At 41.5% G+C, this 20,039-nt stretch overlaps 1 pseudogene across 1 annotated transcript in view; it reads left to right on the forward strand.

The window, feature by feature from the left end:
• The first annotated feature begins 1,264 nt into the window (after nucleotides 1–1,264).
• LOC128585542 (cyclin-dependent kinase 11B-like) overlaps nucleotides 1,265–20,039 on the forward strand; it is a 40,767-nt pseudogene continuing 21,992 nt past the window's right edge. Inside the window, exon 1 of the transcript XR_008380060.1 lies at nucleotides 1,265–1,319. The product of XR_008380060.1 is annotated as a cyclin-dependent kinase 11B-like (transcript). The remainder of the gene's footprint in view (nucleotides 1,320–20,039) is intronic.

Raw genomic sequence — 20,039 nt, forward strand, 5'->3', positions numbered from 1 at the left:
CATGAAAAAGGTAAAGTCTCCTTCTTTCTTTAAGGTTGCATAATATTCCACGGCATACATATACCCCAATTTATTAATCCATTCTTGGGTTGATGGGCACTTGGGCTTCTTCCATGACTTAGCAATTATGAATTGGGCTGCAATAAACATTCTGGTACAAATATCTTTGTTATAATGTGATTTTTGGTCTTCTGGATATATACCTAGTAGAGGAATTGCAGGATTGAATGGCAGGTCTATTTTTAGATCCCTAAGTGTTCTCTAAACATCTTTCCAAAAAGAACGTATTAGTTTGTATTCCCACCAGCAGTGAGGATTTCAGTTTTTAAGGCTTCTCTGGGGTTCCCTTGTCCAAGAAGGTGTTTTTGTTCAGTTTGTTGGGGGGTGGGTGTTAGGATTTTATTTTATTTTATTTTTTATTTTATTTCATTTTATTTTTTGAGACAGAGTCTCACTATGTCACCCTCGGTAGAATGCCAAGAGGTCACAGCTCACAGCAACCTCCAACTCTTGGGCTTAAGCAATTCTCTTGCCTCAGCCTCCCAAGTAGCTGGGACTACAGGCACCCGCCACAAAGCCCAGCTATTATTTTGGTTGTAGTTGTCATTGTTGTTTGGCAGGCCTGGGCTGGATTTGAACCTGCCAGCTCTAGTGTATGTGGCTGGCACCCTAGCTGTTGAGCTACAGGTGCTGAGCCAGGGTTTCCCCCCGCTGCCCAATGACATGTGCTCCTTTTCAAGAGATACTGACACGGCTTCCACACGTACTTGTTGTAGACCTAGGAACTGGCCAGGGAGGTTAAGTGAGGTTAGGGATGTTAAAATAATTAAATGGGAGGCCATTAGACTGGGGCAGACCCTGGGTTCCTGCGTAAGCAAACCTAACCCCAACTCAGAATTTAAAAGAAAATGAAATTTAAGCTCAGTCAATGTGGCCAATGAGGCATTAATTATACTGTCCTTAACTTCCCACTGGGATAATCCAAATAAGGCAATTGTTCAAACTTTAATCAATCCAATATTTTCTTTGTTTCACCCTGTAAAAACCTCTTTATGTTCCTATGTGGGAGCCTGAACTACTTCTGGCTTTACTGATTCACGAATTGCTGTCTGCTCAAGTAAACTCTTTAAAATTGTAATATGCCAAAGTTTATTTAAACAGGCAACCCCTGTTTAAAGAGAAATTTCTAGAGAAATTCTCCAGTGAGGCACACAAGGATGTGACACAATAATGTCAACCGGGGTCAACCAGAGATGTGGCCAAAATGTGCCGGGAGCTGCCAGTGCCTAGTCGCTGCTCGGAGGGAGCAATGGGAGAAGGTGAGGCATGGGGTGGGGGCCATAGACAAGCAGGAGAGCAGCTTGGGAGAGGGTCTACAGCCTCGCTGGTACCAGGGGAGTCCCCTCAGGGGGAGGGTGGTAGGGGGGTGTATCTGGTAGAGACCATGCTCTTGGCTGGAGGAAGGGAAAAGAAAATTCTGAATGGAGTATGACATTAGCTCTTAGTGAACTAAAGAGACTATGAAAATAGGGAATAGGGCTCAGATGATGTTAGGGAAGGCTTGATCTAGAATGGTTGGGACAGCTATTAGAAGAATATAAGATGGTTTCATGTTCACACCCTAAGAGTTGAGCCTCTCCTGTACCACCTCTCACGTTATAGTCCACTGTTCTTCCTGCCACATGGTGCAACCAGCTGACATTCTCTAAACCTCCTCTCTCTCATAACCCAATCCTGTTCATAACATCACAAATATTAGATCCCACCTCACCTCCATACTTGAATTTTATAATGCCTTGGGATTTGTGTCAAATCCTATCTACTCCCAGAAGTCTTCCTTAACAACCCCAGGCCCACTTTCCACCTCACTTTACCCCATTGTCCTTCACTATTCTGGCATTTTCCGGAATCCATCCTCACTTTTTTTTTTTCCATCCTCACTTTTCATTCCAGTCAACAGCATCCTCACCAGGACCCCATCTAATCTTACCTTCTCATGGTGGCCACCCACAGCCCAAGGACAATTGGCTGAGTCCCTGCTACTCCAGCTCTGAAACAGGGCAGTCAGCCCATAGGAGCACCTTTTCTCAACAGCACAAAGCTCTCGTAGCCCAGGTGTGCACCTATAGGTCATGTCTGTTCAGAAGAGTAAGTGTCTTTTTCTAAGTTGCATGATTGTTATCCTGTACTCTTGAGTTTGTATTATCCTATATATAACTAAAAGATTTAATTTTGTAAAAAAAACCTCAAACAAATCTCTTTTTGTACATTAAAGCTGCCCAGGGCATCACCAGCATCATGTGTGTTGGGTATTGGGGAACGGCTATAATGAGATAGACTGGATGTGGAACAATGTAGAGCAAGATGAAAAGCTTCCTCATGCCGTAATTCACTAACTTTAATGTGCACACAAATTATTATCCAGTCTTCTTAAAAGGCAGGTTCTGATTCAGAAACTCTGGGTGAGACCTGAGATTCTGAACTTCTAACAGGTGTCCAGATGATGCTGATGATGCTCATCTGAGGACCACACTTAAAGCAGCAAGCGGATCTCATTTAACCCTCACAAAGACCCCTAGGAAGTGAATATTTGAAGTTGTACTTTAGAAATGAGGAAATCGGGGCGGCACCTGTGGCTCAAGGAGTAGGGCGCCGGTCCCATATGCCGGAGGTGGCGGGTTCAAACCCAGCCCCGGCCAAAAACCACAAAACAAAAAAAAAAAAAAGAAAGAAATGAGGAAATCGATGTCTAAACTGATTAAATAATTTGCTCCAGGTCACATCTTCTTTTTTTTTTTTTGTAGAGACAGAGTCTCACTATACTGCCCTTGGGTAGAGTGTCGTGGCGTCACACGGCTCACAGCAACCTCTAACTTTTGGGCTTACGCGATTCTCTTGCCTCAGTCTCCCAAGCAGCTGGGACTACAGGCGCCCGCCACAACGCCCGGCTATTTTTTGTTGCAGTTTGGCCAGGGCTGGGTTTGAACCCGCCACCCTCGGCATATGGGGCCGGCGCCCTACTCACTGAGCCACAGGCGCCACCCCAGGTCACATCTTCTTAGTAGAGGAACAGTGGTTCAAATTCTGATTAACCCTGTTATTATGAAATGAGAACAACAAAAAAAAAAATGAGTACTTTGCATCCACCATTTGAAAGATGTCTTCAGTCATAGATGCTGTGAAATCATTTTCATATCAGTAGTGTTAGTTCTCTCTCATATATTGTAATGAAGTAAGCTTTCTTTCATTCTGAATATTTGCTATGGTATTTATTTTTGTTAAAACTCATCTTGTGGGATTGAACCTGTAACAATGATTGCCAGTTAGAATCCAGATGTGCCAGTCAACATATTATCTGTCCTTTATGGCATTTTTCTGACATGTCAGTTTGATAAAAATGTCTTCTGTGTGTTCAAAGAAATAGTTTAGTATGTTAATATTTGATTATGAAAAATTTCAATCACGTACAACTGAATGATAACAGTATACTAAATTTCCATCAACTTTTGCCACTTGGGTTTCCTTTACTCCACTGCTTACAACCACCATATGCCATTCCACCCACAAATAACTCAGTGTACATTTCTAATAAATAAAGCCTTTAAACACACACACACACAAAAAATTCAGGTTAACCTGATTTAAGATCCCCTTTTTAACCATATGGTATATTCCCTTTAGAAATATTGGAGACAAAGGAATGGACCTAAGGAAGGAATTCCAGGGAGGTGCCTGTGGCTCAGTGGGTAGGGCGTCAGCCCCGTATACCAAGGGCAGTGGGTTCAAACCTGGCCCCGGCCAAACTGCAACAAAAAATAGCTGGGTGTTGTGGTGGGCGCCTGTAGTCCCAGCTACTTGGGAGGCTGAGGCAGGAGAATTGTCTAAGCCCAGGAGCTGGAGATTGCTGTGAGCTGTGATGCCATAGCACTCTACCAAGGGTGATAAAGTAAAACTCTGTCTCAAAAAAAAAAAAGGAAGGAATTTCATTCAGGTAGACTTGGTGACAAGTTGGTCTTGATCTTCTCAGTGCAGTTGGTGGGGAGGTCACTTACTGCTGGTAATAGAGCCTGTGGTGCTGGGAATGAAAACTTTGGGTGAGCAGGCGGAGTTTGGGGCAGCTGTACTGGGCCATTTACTGGGGGAGCAGCAGGACAAACAAAAAAGGCTATGGCAGAAGGAAGGGCCCTGACAGACCTGGGTGGATTGATTCTGCCAGCGCATTAAGTCAGTGAGTCCCAAACTTGACTGAGACACAAACACCAGTAGTTTTTTAATATACCTAGGTAATTCCAAAATACAGATTATTTTAGGAACCAGTGGCACAGACTATTTGGTTCTAATGCTAAATGAGGAAAGTCTATCATTATTTTTAAAGAACCCGAGGAACATTAAATAATGGTTTTGGTATTTGGCATAGTTCAGGGTTTGAAAAACTTTTTCTGTACTGAGCCAGATAGTAAATAAAATATTTTAGGCCATGTGGGCCAAGAGGCAAAATTTAGAGCATCATGTAAGTACTTACATAACAAGGGAATAAACAAATTTGCATGAAATTTTATTGATGAAACTGAAACTCTGTGAATGATGAACTTTGAGTTTTATATAATTTTGATGTATTATAAAATATAATGTTTTTGATTTTTATAATCATTTAAACATGTAAAAATCATTCTTAGCTTGTGGTTCACATAGAAACAGGCAATGGGCTAGATTTGGCCTGCTAGGTTGAAGTTTGCTGACTCCTAGTGTAGCTAATGATATGCCCCCATGAATCCAAAGAAGCCATTAAAAATATGTAACTAGGGTGGCGCCAGCCCCATATGCCGAGTGTGGCTGGTTTAAACCCGGCTCAGCTGAATTGCAGCAAAAAAATAGCTGGGTGTTGTGGCAGGTGCCTGTAGTCTCAGCTACTTGGGAGGCTGAGGCAAGAGAATCACCTAAGCCCAGGAGTTGGAGGTTGCTGTGAGCTGTGTGACACCACGGCACTCTATTGAGGGTGATAAAGTGAGACTCTGTCTCTACCAAAAAAAAAAAAGTAACTAAATAAAAATAAGTCAGTATTTAAATGAGTGCCTTACTTGACCTGCTGTAAAACTGGCCATGAAAAATCATTGCACTTTCTTTTTTTTTTTTTTTATTGTTGGGGATTCATTGAGGGTACAATAAGCCAGGTTACACTGATTGCAATTGTTAGGTAAAGTCCCTCTTGCAATCATGTCTTGCCCCCATAAAGTGTGACACACACCAAGGCCCCACCCACCTCCCTCCTTCCCTCTTTCTGTTCCCCCCCCATAACCATAATTGTCATTAATTGTCCTCATATCAAAATTGAGTACATAGGATTCATGCTTCTCCATTCTTGTGATGCTTTACTAAAAATAATGTCTTCCACGTCCATCCAGGTTAATACGAAGGATGTAAAGTCTCCATTTTTTTTAATGGCTGAATAGTATTCCATGGTATACATATACCACGGCTTGTTAATCCATTCCTGGGTTGGTGGGCATTTAGGCTGTTTCCACATTTTGGCGATTGTAAATTGAGCTGCAATAAACAGTCTAGTACAAGTGTCCTTATGATAAAAGGATTTCTTTCTTTCTGGGTAGATGCCTAGTAATGGGATTGCAGGATCAAATGGGAGGTCTAGCTTGAGTGCTTTGAGGTTTCTCCATACTTCCTTCCAGAAAGGTTGTACTAGTTTGCAGTCCCACCAGCAGTGTAAAAGTGTTCCCTTCTCTCCACATCCACGCCAGCATCTGCAGTTTTGAGATTTTGTGATGTGGGCCATTCTCACTGGGGTTAGATGATATCTCAGGGTTGTTTTGATTTGCATTTCTCTAATATATAGAGATGATGAACATTTTTTCATGTGTTTGTTAGCCATTCGTCTGTCGTCTTTAGAGAAAGTTCTATTCATGTCTCTTGCCCATTGATATATGGGATTGTTGGCTTTTTTCATGTGGATTAATTTGAGTTCTCTATAGATCCTAGTTATCAAGCTTTTGTCTGATTGAAAATATGCAAATATCCTTTGCCATTGTGTAGGTTGTCTCTTTGCTTTGGTTATTGTCTCCTTAGCTGTACAGAAGCTTTTCAGTTTAATGAAGTCCCATTTGTTTATTTTTGTTGTTGTTGCAATTGCCATGGCAGTCTTCTTCATGAAGTCTTTCCCCAGGCCAATATCTTCCAGTGTTTTTCCTATGCTTTCTTGGAGGATTTTTATTGTTTCATGCCTTAAATGTAAGTCCTTTATCCATGTTGAATCAATTTTTGTGAGTGGGGAAAGGTGCGGGTCCAGTTTCAGTCTTTTACATGTAGACATCCAGTTCTCCCAACACCATTTATTGAATAGGGAGTCTTTCCCCCAAGGTATGTTCTTGTTTGGTTTATCAAAGATTAGGTGGTTGTAAAATGTTAGTTTCATTTCTTGGTTTTCAATTCGATTCCAAGTGTCTATGTCTCTGTTTTTGTGCCAGTACCATGCTGTCTTGAGTACTATGGCTTTGTAGTACAGACTAAAATCTGGTATGCTGATGCCCCCAGCTTTATTTTTGTTACTAAGAACTGCCTTAGCTATACGGGGTTTTTTCCGGTTCCATACAAAACGCAGAATCATTTTTTCCAAATCTTGAAAGTACGATGTTGGTATTTTGATCGGAATGGCATTGAATAGGTAGATTGCTTTGGGAAGTATAGACATTTTAACAATGTTGATTCTTCCCATCCATGAGCATGGTAAAATATTGGCTGTGGGTTTGTCATAGATAGTTTCAATCAGTTTTAGAAATGTGCCACCTATGCCTATACTCTTCAGTGTTCTAATTAGAAAAGGATGCTGGATTTTATCAAATGCTTTTTCTGCATCTATTGAGAGGATCATGTGATCTTTATTTTTGCCCCTGTTAATATGGTGTGTAATGTTTATAGACTTGCGTATGTTAAACCAGCCTTGCATCCCTGGGATGAAGCCTACCTGATCATGATGAATGACTTTTTTGATGATAAGCTGTAATCTGTTGGCTAGGATTTTGTTGAGAATTTTTGCATCTATATTCATGAGTGAGATTGGTCTGAAATTCTCCTTTTTGGTTGGGTCTTTTCCTGGTTTTGGTATCAGGGTGATGTTTGCTTCATAGAATGTGTTGGGGAAGATTCCTTCTTCCTCAGTTTTTTGGAATAATTTCTGCAGTACAGGAATAAGCTCTTCCTTGAAGGTTTGATAGAATTCTGGAATGAAGCCATCTGGACCAGGGCATTTTTTAGTTGGAAGATTTTTTATTGTTTCTTTGATCTCAGTGCTTGAAATTGGTCTGTTCAGAAGCTCTATTTCTTCCTGGCTAAGTCTAGGGAGAGGGTGTGATTCCAAATATTGATCCATTTCCTTCACATTGTCAAATTTCTGGGCATAGAGTTTCTGGTAGTATTCAGAGATGATCTCTTGTATCTGTGTGGGATCAGTTGTTATTTCCCCTTTATCATTTCTGATTGAGGTTACTGGAGATTTTACATTTCTATTTCCCGTTAGTCTGGCCAAGGGTTTATCTATTTTATTTATTTTTTTAAAAAACCAACTCCTTGTTTCATTAATTTTCTGAATGATTCTTTTGTTTTCAATTTCATTGATCTCTGATTTGATTTTGGATATTTCTTTTCTTCTACTGAGTTTAGGCTAAGATTGTTCTTCTTTTTCCAATTCCATAAGATCTCTTGTGAGATTGTTGATGTGCTCTCTTTCTGTTTTTCGAATGTAGGCATCTAAAGCGATGAATTTTCCTCTCAAAACTGCTTTTGCAGTATACCACAGGTTTTAGTAGATTGTGTCTTCATTGTTGTTATGCTCAAGGAAGTTAATGATTTCCTGTTTTATTTCTTCCTGCACCCATCTGTTATTCAACAGAAGATTGTTTAATTTCCATGCCTTTGGGTGGGGTCGAGCATTTTTGTTAGAGTTGAGTTCCACCTTTAGTGCCTTATGGTCTGAGAAGATACAAGGTAAAATTTCAATTCTTTTGATTCTGTTGATATTTGTTTTGTGTCCCAGGATATGATCAATTTTGGAGAATGTTCCATGGGGTGATAAGAAAAATGTATATTCTTTATCTTTGGGATGGAGTGTTCTATATGCGTCTATCAAGCACAGTTGTTCCAGGGTCTCATTTACATCTCTTATATCCTTGTTTAATTTCTGTTTAGAGGATCTGTCCAGCTCTGTAAGAGGAGTGTTAAGGTCCCCTGTTATGATGGTATTATCAGATATCATATTGCTCAGACTGAGTAAGGTCTGTTTCAAGAATCTGGGAGCATTTAAATTGGGTGCATAGATATTTAGAATTGAAACGTCTTCTTGTTGTTTTTTTCCCTTGACCAATATAAAGTGACCATCTTTGTCTTTTTTGACTTTAGTTGCTTTAAATCCACATGTATCTGAAAATAAGATGGCAACTCCTCTTTTCTTCTGAATTCCATTTGCCTGAAAAATTGTCTTCTGACCCTTGACTCGGAGCTTTAATTTGTCTTTTGAAGCCAGGTGTGTTTCTTGTAGACAGCAAATTGATGGCTTGTGTTTTTTAATCCAGTCAACCAATCTATGTCTCTTCAGTGGGGAATTAAAGCCATTAACATTTATTGAGATAATTGATAAGTGTGGTAGTATTCTATTCGTCTTATTTTGTGAGAGTCCATTGCTTAGTTTTATCTTTTGCTTCAGTGTGGAGGTTTGGTTCTGTCCTTTAATGTCTGAGTTCTTACTTTGCTGCTGATCCATTGTGGTGGTCAGTGTGCAAAACAGGTTGAAGTATTTCCTGTAGAGATGGTCTTGTTGTGGCGAATTTCCTCAATGTTTGTATATCCGTAAATGATTTGATTTCTCTGTCAATTTTGAAGCTTAGCTTAGCAGGGTACAGAATTCTGGGCTGGAAATTGTTCTGTTTAAGTAGATTAAAGGTAGATGACCATTGTCTTCTTGCTTGGAAAGTTTCATTAAAGAAGTCTGCGGTCACTCTGATGGATTTGCCCCTGTAGGTCAACTGGTGCTTACTCCTGGCAGCTTGCAGAATCTTTTCTTTTGTCTTGACTTTGGACAGGTTCATCACAATGTGTCTTGGAGAAGCTCGGTTAGAGTTGAGGCGACCTGTGGTCCAATAGCCCTCTGAAAGCAGTGTATCAGAATCTTTGGTGATATTTGGGAAATTTTCTTTTATAATATTCTCTAGTATGGCTTCCATTCCTCTGGGGCATTCTTCTTCCCCTTCTGGAATTCCTATAACTCGTATGTTGGAATGCTTCATAAAGTCCCATAATTCTGACAGTGAACGTTCTGCTTTCTCTCTCTTCTTTTCTGCCTCTTTTACTATCTGAGTTATCTCAAAAACTTTGTCTTCTACCTCTGAAATTCTTTCTTCTGCATGGTCTAACCTGTTGCTGATACTTTCCATTGCGTCTTTAAGTTCCCTGATTGACTGTTTCATTTCCTTCAGCTCTGCTATATCCTTTTTATATTCTTCATATCGTTCATCTCTTATTTGATTCTGTTTTTGAATTTCCTTTTGGTTAATTTCCACTTTATTTCTACTTTGTTTCCATCATTTCTGTCATTGTTTTCAACATGTGTATTCTAAATTCCCTTTCTGTCATTCCTAACATTTCTATACTGGTGGAATCCTCTGCAGTAGGTACCTCATGGTCCCTTGGCGGGGTTGTTCTGGACTGGTTCTTCATGTTGCCTGGAGTTTTCTGCTGATTCTTCCTCATGAGTGATTTCTTTTATCTGTTTCCTTGCCCTAATTTTCCTTTCACTTCCTCTTGCTCTTTAAGTTCTCGTGCCTGTGGAAGTTGTGGGCGGGTTTAGACGGATTGAACACACGCGACCACTTGCCGGTTTTCCACTGTTTTAGTCCTCCTCTTGGGGTCCAGAAGTCTCTCGCTGACTCCCTGTATCCCCTCAGGGGTGATGATAGGCAGATCCCACCAGCCAGAGATGCCTGGAGTCCTATCTCCCCAGACTCACGGTGCCCAGATGCAAGGAAGCTGTTACTCGGCTGCCATCTTCTTCATATTCCAAGTGTCTCAGTAGGTGAATTTCCACAGCATCAACTATGTCCTCAGCAACTGTTGACCCCTTTTAACATGGGCTGGTTACATGACATCCAAAAAGAGAAAATAGAAACTTCCTGTTGTGAATGGGAAAATCTTCTCACAGCAATTACTCCATGAAGGAAGTGTGGACGGGTGGCAATCATTGCACTTTCTAAGGACAATGAATATTTTGAGGCAAAGACCCCTTTTACCCATATTTTTTTTTTTTTTTTTTGTAGAGACAGAGTCTCACTTTATGGCCCTTGGTCGAGTGCCGTGGCCTCACACAGCTCACAGCAACCTCCAACTCCTGAGGCTTAAGCGATTCTCTTGTGTCAGCCTCCCAAGTAGCTGGGACTACAGGCGCCTGTCACAACACCTGGCTATTTTTTGTTGCAGTTTGGCCGGGGACGGGTTTGAGCCCGCCACCCTCGGTATATGGGGCCGGCGCCTTACCGACTGAGCCACAGGCGCCGCCCTACCCATATTTTTAATAATAAGCCAAAAATAGCTGGCTGAAAACAGGAGTAACCTACATAGAGTCAACTCTCTTGAGTAGTGTGTACTGTAATGACCCCAAATACCTTGAAAATATCTTTAAAAACATAAATAGTATACTGGTTTAATTTTAAAACATGTCTGTGTTTAGCCAGATGTCAGTTCTCCTCAAGGCCTCAAACTGTTAAAGACTCTGATTGCAGAGTGCAGCCCTCTTGGGTTTGGAATTTGTGCATTTGAATACAGAGGGTATAGGTCAAAAATGGAAATCCTGTCTGTGTCATCAGGTGGATAGTCTGAAATACTTTAGAGAGGTTATAGAGTTCTCTCTACTGTCTTGAGGCATTTTATACCTAGACCACCCTGAATTATTGCATTATTAATTTCAGATAGTTTCTCATTAACAGAAAGCACAGTGGGAAAAACAAATTAAAAAAAGAAAGGTGTTTCTGGACCTGAAGATTTAAATATTGTATTCTCAATTTATTTACAAATGGATAGTTGCTTTCACCCATGTATGGAAATTTTTAGCTATAACCAGAAGTTACCAGAAAATAAAAGGGTCCTCCATTTGAAGTTAGTTTCTCAGCGTTGAGAATTTGCCAGGTGTTGAAGGGAGCCCTCTGCTGTTAGTTTTGTTTATTACAGTAAAATTTGAATTACATTGTTTTCTGCCCTTCCTTGAACCTACTCTGGTTTTTAATGTTTCTGTTATGATTGTGCATTTTACATAACAAAGAAACTATAAATTCTACAATGCCAGGTGGCCTGGTTAATGATCCATCCATTCTTCCCCTTTTGAACTACACTATAGCACTGGAACATCTGGCAGTTTCCAATTTCCATGCTAGAGTGGGGTTTTGACCTCTATTTCACTTTCAAATGGGTCTCTTCAGCAGAATAACTTGGCTTTCTCCATTAATTTTATCGTTCACACCCTTCACAGTGAATATGAAGCTTTAAAGCCAATGCTTTAGAAGGTAATTTTGCAGTTTCCAGAGGAAACTGCGACTCTCCCCTGCTGCACAGTCACCTTTGTTAGATCCTGCTCTCCACTAACTCTGAATGTTCTTCAGTCTTACTTCTTGGATCTCTAATTTTTGTTATTGTTGTCATTTATGCATGTGTTGAGATGAGAAATGACTTCTCTATTGTCACAATCCTAGTTATCATGTCTAAACTAATTACCTTTATACCATGTCAGCCACAGGGCTCTGGAGGTGAGCCGGAAACAGGTGTTCATTGCATGCCTGCTACAAGAGCAGAGTGGCATATGTGTGTAAAACATAAAAACACATAATTATGTACTTATTTCATATACATATATATATTTCACCTGGCCCTTTTCTCCACCTTTTCTCCAAGTTAGATATCAGTTGCCTTAGTCATATCCCTTCCTGGGTTAAACTCCCTCTCTGGAACTTGTTTCCCAGGCATTGGAGTATCTCCATTCCATGGCGCTCAACTACTTGGGAACAATTTTTTTAAACATCTTTAAATCTGAATTTACCCCTTTTCTCATCTATCTTTTCTGTTCCCACTGTGATCATAAAGGCCTCTGGGTGGTTTTCGCCTTTGAATTATTTTTCCTGGCCTCCAGCATCTCTCTTTCCGTCTGCGCAGCATGTCCTCATCATGCCGTTTCCATGTAGAAGACTTCTTTAATCATTTCCCTCTCTCTTGGATAATACCAGTAATTCTGCTCAAAGGCTTGATTTGAAAATTTTCATCCTCACATTCTAGGCTCTTCGAATTTTGATTTGATCTCTCCAGCCTAATACCCTGCTTCTACCAAGGCCTAGACCAATCAGGAGAACCACTTTGTCACCCACCCTCTTCCCCAACCAGGCTTAAACTCCTACCTCAATGCTCTCTCATTTTGCTCTGTCTGAAATGTTTTCTTTATCTCTACTTGGTAAAATGGAATACCTTTTTGGAATACTATTTCCCTCAAACCTTCCTTAGTGATCTAGCCAACATTGATTTCTCAGCCACCTATTTGCCACTTACTGGTAATACCATGCATTACAGTATTTCATTATATTTATGCATCAATTTATTTGTATTTAATTCTTGAGTAGTTTTAGTTGTTTCTTCAATACATCTTATCTAACAAGACTATATGTTTCTGGTACTAAAAAATTTAGTCTGGTATTTCATACTGGGATGTCATGCTGGATTTAATCCATTTCTTAAACCCTCTAAAATTCATTTTCTTCTTCCATAAGATGGAGATAATAATACCTCCCTCTCTATCAAGGACCATTTTGACCACTTAAGGCTAAAATGAAATAATTCAAGTAAATGTTCCAAAGCTTTCAAACCCATTTTTTGTCACAGTGATGATTATGATTCATAACCTCCTCTCCCCAATATATCACCTAGTACAGGGTTGCAAGGGTGGAAAGGGGTGATTCTTTTCCTCTTTATAGAAAATAGTGACAATCTACACTTCTGTAACAAAAAACAGGGTAACAAGAGAAAAGCATAACAAATCTATTACTGCCACATGTGCACGGGTGCATGGAAATCATACAAAATATGAACTCAAAGGGGGCACAGGGCAGAGACATAAATGCCTTCCTCATAGGGGAGAGGGAAGTAGGGGAGTAAGAGTAAATGATTTTTCAGGGGAAACAACAGACCCAGTGCTCAGACAATGGTTCATGGGACAAATATTATCTTGTTATACAGATAAAGTTTCTTAGGAAATCCCTGATTTTGCCCTCAGAAGAATAGATGAACAGTCTCTCTGGCATGGTGGCAAGAACGCCCAGCCTCTTCTCTTCTCTGGTGATTAATCTTTCCTGGTTATTTGATGAAATCTCTGTGTGTAGGGGGGAAGTCTTAAAACAGTTACATTTCTTTTGGAAAGAAACTTTCTTGGTCAGATACGGAGATTCCACAGAGAGTTCCTGCTTGTACTTGGGAGAGGGGTGGGAATAAGACAAGGTTATAGTGACCTTGAATCTGAGGCAGGGTCTAAGGCCTTGTAGCACATCAAAACACTGGTCTTTGGGTGTCACTTTCTGAGCATCAGTGTCATGGGTTGTCTATCTGAGGATAGAGCTAGTAACCAAAGAGGGTCACTGCCACCATGAGGAAGAAACACCGTCTCTTAATTCACATCAGATCTGTAGGAGTGAAAGGGTGAAGTCATCCCCTCAACTCAGCTTTGCATCCCCTCATCCCCTCACCTGTAGATTTTATGCTGCCTATTTCCCTCCACACAAGGGCTTGTGAAATACTAGTCTCTTGCAATTTGGGGTCAAAGCTCACAAGTACACAGAAAGTGCTTTCTAGAAGTGCTTAGAATCATTCTCATTGTTTAATCAAATAGCTACTCTTCAGTCCCCATCTTCCTAGACCTCTCTGTGGCATTAGATGCCATCAAGTACAGTTGTAATATGAGATTTCAAGAATGAGAGAGATGTCTTGATGAAAGAGATTACAGAGAGAAAGACATATGACAATATTGCATTTCCAAAACATGGAAAATATTTGTTATATATTTGATGATCACATTGCTATTTCTTTCTTTCTTTTCTTTTTTTTTTTTGAGACAGAGTCTCACTATGTCACCCTTGGTAGAGTGTCATGGTGTCACAGCTCACAGCAACCTCAAACTCTTGGGCTTAAGTGATTCTTTTGCCTCAGCCTCCTAAGTAGCTGGGACTATAGGCGCCTGCCACAATGCCCAGCTATTTTTTTTTGCAGTTGTTTAGTTGGGCTGGGCCAGGTTCAAACCTGCCACCCTTGGTGTATGTAGCTGGTGCTGTAACCACTGTGCTACGGGTGCCAACCCCACAATACTATTTCTAATAGAAACTCAGTAATATGGAAAAAGATAAACATCACATTAGAAAAAAATGGGCAAATTCATAAGTATAAGAGAACATCAAATCACGCAAGAGAAAATGCGTAAATGCACATACCATGTAATGTTCAACTTCACTAATGTTTAATTTTGGCCAGTTTTAGTTTCCATGTTTTTCTTTTTGCAATGTTTCAGAAGTATATTAAACTTCTTTAGAACATGTTCCATAGCAAGTTCTTATGAACCTGCTTGCAGTTCTTTGGATTGCACTCACAGTGGCGGGCTATCTTCATTAAGCTGGCTGAACAGTGTCAACTGGGCAAAATAAGCTTCTTTTTTCTCAGGAATGTCAGGAAGCATGTGCGTTCTAATAACAATATTGATGATAGCATCAGCCTGCAAAGGCATGTTTACATCATGTTATGTTATAAATAAGGTACATTTGCCTTTCCTCATCCAATAAAGAATAGAGTCTAGTAAAGAGAGACAAAATTGTGTTAGGTCTTTTTTCTAATTATTATTATTAAGTCATAGCTGTGTACATTAGTGCGATCACGGGGCATCATACACTGGTTTTATAGACCGTTCGACACATTTCGTCACACTGGTTAACATAGCTTTCCTGGCATTTTCTTAGTTATTGTGTTAAGACATTTATATTCGGGGATGGAGACAAGATGGCTGACTGAAGCCAGCTTTCCATAGAGGCTCCCATCCAGAAGGAGAGTTAAAGGACAGAAATTTAGCAAGTAACCTGGTGGATTAGAGCTGCACCAAGAGAGAAGGTTGAAGAACGCACATCAATCCCGCTGAGGTGAGCTGCAACCCCAAGGATACAAACAAAAGGTACAAAATCCATCACCAAGCGCACAGGAGTCCCCTCCCCCATGAGAATGGCTTGGAGTGCCCCACAAACACATGTGCAGTGTTCAAAGGTCCTCCCACTACACTCCACAGGAGAGACCCTCTAAAAGCTGGACCTACCTCCCCTCCTAGGGTGCCACAGCATTCTCCTGCCAAGCATAAAACTGTATATATTCTCTACCTGCAATTCTAAGCTCCCAGCACTTCCCTCCACTCTCACTTTGAGGTCTGGAGGCCTGTCCCCCAGGAGTCCAGATTCTTGGGTGATTTCTCAAGGGGTGTGGACAGGGCCTAGACTGCAGCTGGTCAAGGTTGATTCTGTGGCACGGGAGTGAGGAGAGGATGGTCGGCTAAGAGGAAACCACACCAAAGCAGCAGTGTCCCGAGGTGCACAGCAGCAGCTGGTTTTGGCAACAATAGGGCTCACTCCCAGATATTCTGAAGCCACACCCCCTGTCTCCCTGGGCAACCAGAGGAGGCTGGACATCTTCTCAGATGGCAACCACTGTGGAACAGATCTGGGATGGAAACACAGGCCCGATGAGTAAAGGGTTTGCGTGAGGCCATACCAGCCTGGGTGGAGCAGGGACTAGAAAATGCACATGCAGAGTTGGGAAATTCCCAGGGCGGGGCTGACCCAGAGTATCACTTTACTGAGCCTAAGACGCACGCGGCCCTCAGGGGAAGGCAGGAGGCTAGAACTGACAGGTAACTGAATACAAACCTACAGGAGCAAAGACAGGGCCTCAGGCGCAGGCTCTAGGAACTCAAAACAGCTTCTCTTCTGCAGGGGAATTTAGCAGGGACAGAAACAAATTCCCACAAAGTTGTTCTGTTCTGTTCTGTCAGTAACATCAATCAGGGGTGGGGCTGGAACTGAGTGAACACCCCCCAGCCTCCATAAAGCACCCGAGTTTGTCAGGCCTCACCTCCCCCTGCTGCTTAGAGGCAGAGCGCAGTGGCCTGGCTGAGCAGATATAGATTTCCTTGTGATTCAGGCAGGTGCAAACCCCTGAAGTATCTGTTCACTAGAGGCAAGTGGGTCACAGCACTATGGGGCTATCAGTGACTGGGTGTGAGAGAGGTACAAGGTGAAGAAGGAGGCATCAACCTTCCCAGACTAATCTATTTGCTGGGTGGGTCCTTCTGACTTCATGGAGCACCAGAGCAAGTCATATCTGAGTTGTCACCAGGCTCCTACAATCCAGTTGCTAGAGACCTTTTAAACTCTCCCACCTGAGACAGGTGCTAACTGAAACAATTGATTTGGACCTTTTGAACTGAGCCAATCACCCGAGGACTATTCAAGTGGTGCCCTAGGTGTGTGGTTGTAGGACGGTTTGATTTTCCTTTTCCAATTGTTGCCTGTGGGGGGCGGGGTGACTTAATTGCTGGTATTTCTCCACAGCTGAGACTTCAACCCAGAGTCACTGTTTCACTAGGGTCGAACAGAGACCAGGTGAAAACAAGACAGAAACATTTAGTCCCACTACACCAAACAGGTCCCCAGTTTCTCAGGCCATAGCACTGTATGGGTCCTCGACAAAGCTCCAGGGGAAAAAATCAAATGGTGTAAAATAATCATGGAGTGGATAAACAGAAAAACTCTGGTAACGTGAATAACCAGAACAGATCAACCCCCCAAAAGGAAAGACATGGCAGATGTAACTGAAGATCCCATTCATAAACAGCTGGCTGAGATGTCAGAAATTGAATTCAGAATTTGGATTGCAAACAAGATTTATAGAATGGAGGAAAATTTGGAATTAGAAATCCGAGGAGCAATTCGAAAGTCGGAACTAGAAATTTGAGGAGAAATTCAAAAGTTGTCTCAAGAACTTAACGAATTTAAAGATAAAACCACCAAAGATTTTGATGCACTGAAGCAAGAATTTACAGCCCTCAAAGATTTAAAAAATATAGTAGAATCCCTCAGTAACACGGTGGAGCAAGCAGAAGAAAGGATTTCTGACATTGAAGACAAAGCTTTTGAACGCTCCCAAACTCTCAAAGAGGAAGAGAAATGGAGAGCAAAAATGGATCATTCTCTCATAGATCTCTGGGATAATTCAAAGAAGGCTAATATTCACCTCCTTGGAATCCCTGAAAGTGATGAAGTGGCCTCACAAGGCACGGAGGCCCTTCTCCATGAAATTATGAAAGAAAATTTTCCAGACATGCCAAGAGATTCTGAAATTCAGATAGCAGACAGTTTCAGAACCCCAGCATGACTCAATTATAATAAGACATTCCCCAGGCATATCATAATTAAATTCACTAAAGTTAATATGAAGGAGAAAATTCTGAAAAATATTCTCCATTAATGTGAACAGCTTAAACTGTCCTGTAAAGAGGCACAGGTTGGCTGACTGGATACAAAAACTCAGGCCAGATATATGCTGCATACAAGAATCACATCTTACCTTAAAAAATAAATATAGACTCAGGGTGAAAGGATGGTCATGCATATTTCAGGCAAATGGTAATCAGAAAAAAGGAGGTGCTGCAATTCTATTTGCAGATAAATGGGCTTTAAACCAACAAAAGTAAGGAGATTAATGGAGAATATAGATAAGTCTGGTAAAATTTGGGGTATTGAGTTTTTTGAAAGTCCAGTGGACATTTTTAATCCTTTTGCCACTGTGGAAGTTGGAGTTTGATCAAAAGTTTCTGAGTGAGTTTACTTTCATGGTAGAGGATTGGTCTGGTCATTATGGAGGATAAGTCTGAGAATATCCTGAAGAGCTGGTTTGGTTATGGCAAATTTCTTCAACATGTGAATGTCATTAAAGTATTTAATTTCTTCATCATAAATGAAACTCAATTTAGCTGGATACAGGATCTGGGGTTGAAAGTTATTTTGCTTTAGGAGATTAAAAGTCGATGACCACCCTCTTCTGGCTTGTAAAGTTTCAGCAGAGAGATCTGCAGTCATTCTAATATTCTTCCCTTTGTAGGTAATGGATTTCTTATGTCTGGCTGCTTTCAGAATTTTCTCCTTCATATTAACTTTAGTGAAGTTAATTATGATATGGAAAATTCTCTTTCATAATTTCATGGAGAAGGGCCTCTGTGCCTTGTGAGGCCACTTTCATCACTTTCAGGGATTCCAATGAGGTGAATATTAGCTTTCTTCGGATTATACCAGAGCTCTCTGAGAGAATGATCCTTTTTTGCTCTCCATTTCTCTTCCTTTTTGAGAGTTTGGGAGCATTCAAAAGCTTTGTTTTCAGTGTCAGAAATCCTTTCTTCTGCTTGCTCCACTGTGTTACTGAGGGATTCTACTGTATTTTTCAGATTTTTGAGGGCTGCAAATTCTTGATTCAGTGCGTCAAAATCTTTGATTGTTTTGTCTTTAAATTTGTTAAGTTCTTGAGACAACTTTTGAATTTCTCCTCGAATATCTAATTCTGACTTTTGGATTGCTCCTCGAATTTCTAATTCCAAATTTTCCTCCATTCTATAAATCTTGTTTGCAATCCAAATTCTGAATTCAATTTCTGACATCTCAGCCAGCTGTTTATGAATGGGATCTTCAGTTATATCTGCCATATCTTTCCTTGGGGGAGTTGATCTATTTTCAGTATTCATGTTACCAGAGTTTTTTCACTGATTCTGCACGATGATTATTTTACACCATTTGACTTTTCCCCTGGAGCTTTGCCAAGGATGCTGATTTCTCAGTGCTATGGCCTGAGAAACTGGGGACCTGTTTGATGTGGTGGGGCTAAGTGGCTCTATCTTGTTTTCAGCTGATCTCTGTCCAACCCTAGTGAAACCATTACTCTGGGTTGAAGTCTCAGCTGTAGAGAAATACCAGAAATTAAGTCACCCCGCCCCCCCCCCCAAGCAACAATTGGAAAAGGAAAATCAAACCTTCCTACAACCACACACCCAGGACACACTGATTGGGTCAGTTCAAAAGGTCCAAATCAATTGTCTGAGTCAGCACCTGTCTCAGGTGGAAGAGTTTAAAAGGTCTCTGGCAACTAGATCGCAGGGGTCTACTGACAAGTCAAATATGATTTGCTCTGGTGCTCCATGAGGTCAGGAGGACCCATCCAGAAAATAAATTAGTCTGGGAAGGTTGATGCCTCCTTCCCCACCTTGTACCTCTGTCACACCCAGTCACTGATAACCCCGCAGGGCAGTGACTCAGTTGCCTCCAATGAGCAGATACTCCAGGGGTTTGCACCTGCCTGAATCACAAGGAAATCTATGTCTCCACAGCCAAGCCGTTGCTCTCTGCCTCTATCCAGCCAGTGGGGGTGAGGCCTGACAACCTCGGGCGCCTGATGGAGGCTGGGGGTGTTCACTCAGTTCCAGCCCTGCCCCTGATTGACCAAACAGAACAACTTTGCAGAATTTGTTTCTGTCCCGGCTAAATTCCCCTGCAGAATAGAAGCTGTTTTGAGTTCACAAAACCTGTGCTTCAGGCCCTGTCTTTGCTGCTGCAGGTTTGTATTCGCAGCAGGGTTAGCTGTCAGTTCTAGCCTCCTGCCCTCTGTCTAGGCTGATGATTCCCTGGGGACCAAGTGCGTCTTAGGCTCAGTAAAGCGGTCCTCTGGGTCAGCCCCGCCCTGGGAGTCAGCTGGCACTGGGGGTGTGTTTTTTAATCCACACGCTGCACCCAGGACAGTGCTGCCTTAGGCAAATCCTTTACTTACAGGGCTTGTGTTTCCATCCCAGATCTGTTCCATTGGTGGTTGCCACTTGAGAAGATGCCTGGTTTCCTCTGGTTGTCCAGAGAGATGGGGGTGTGACTCTGGAATATCCAGGGGTGAGC

This window comes from Nycticebus coucang, chromosome 5, assembly GCF_027406575.1.
Source record: "Nycticebus coucang isolate mNycCou1 chromosome 5, mNycCou1.pri, whole genome shotgun sequence".
Lineage (NCBI taxonomy): Eukaryota > Metazoa > Chordata > Mammalia > Primates > Lorisidae > Nycticebus > Nycticebus coucang.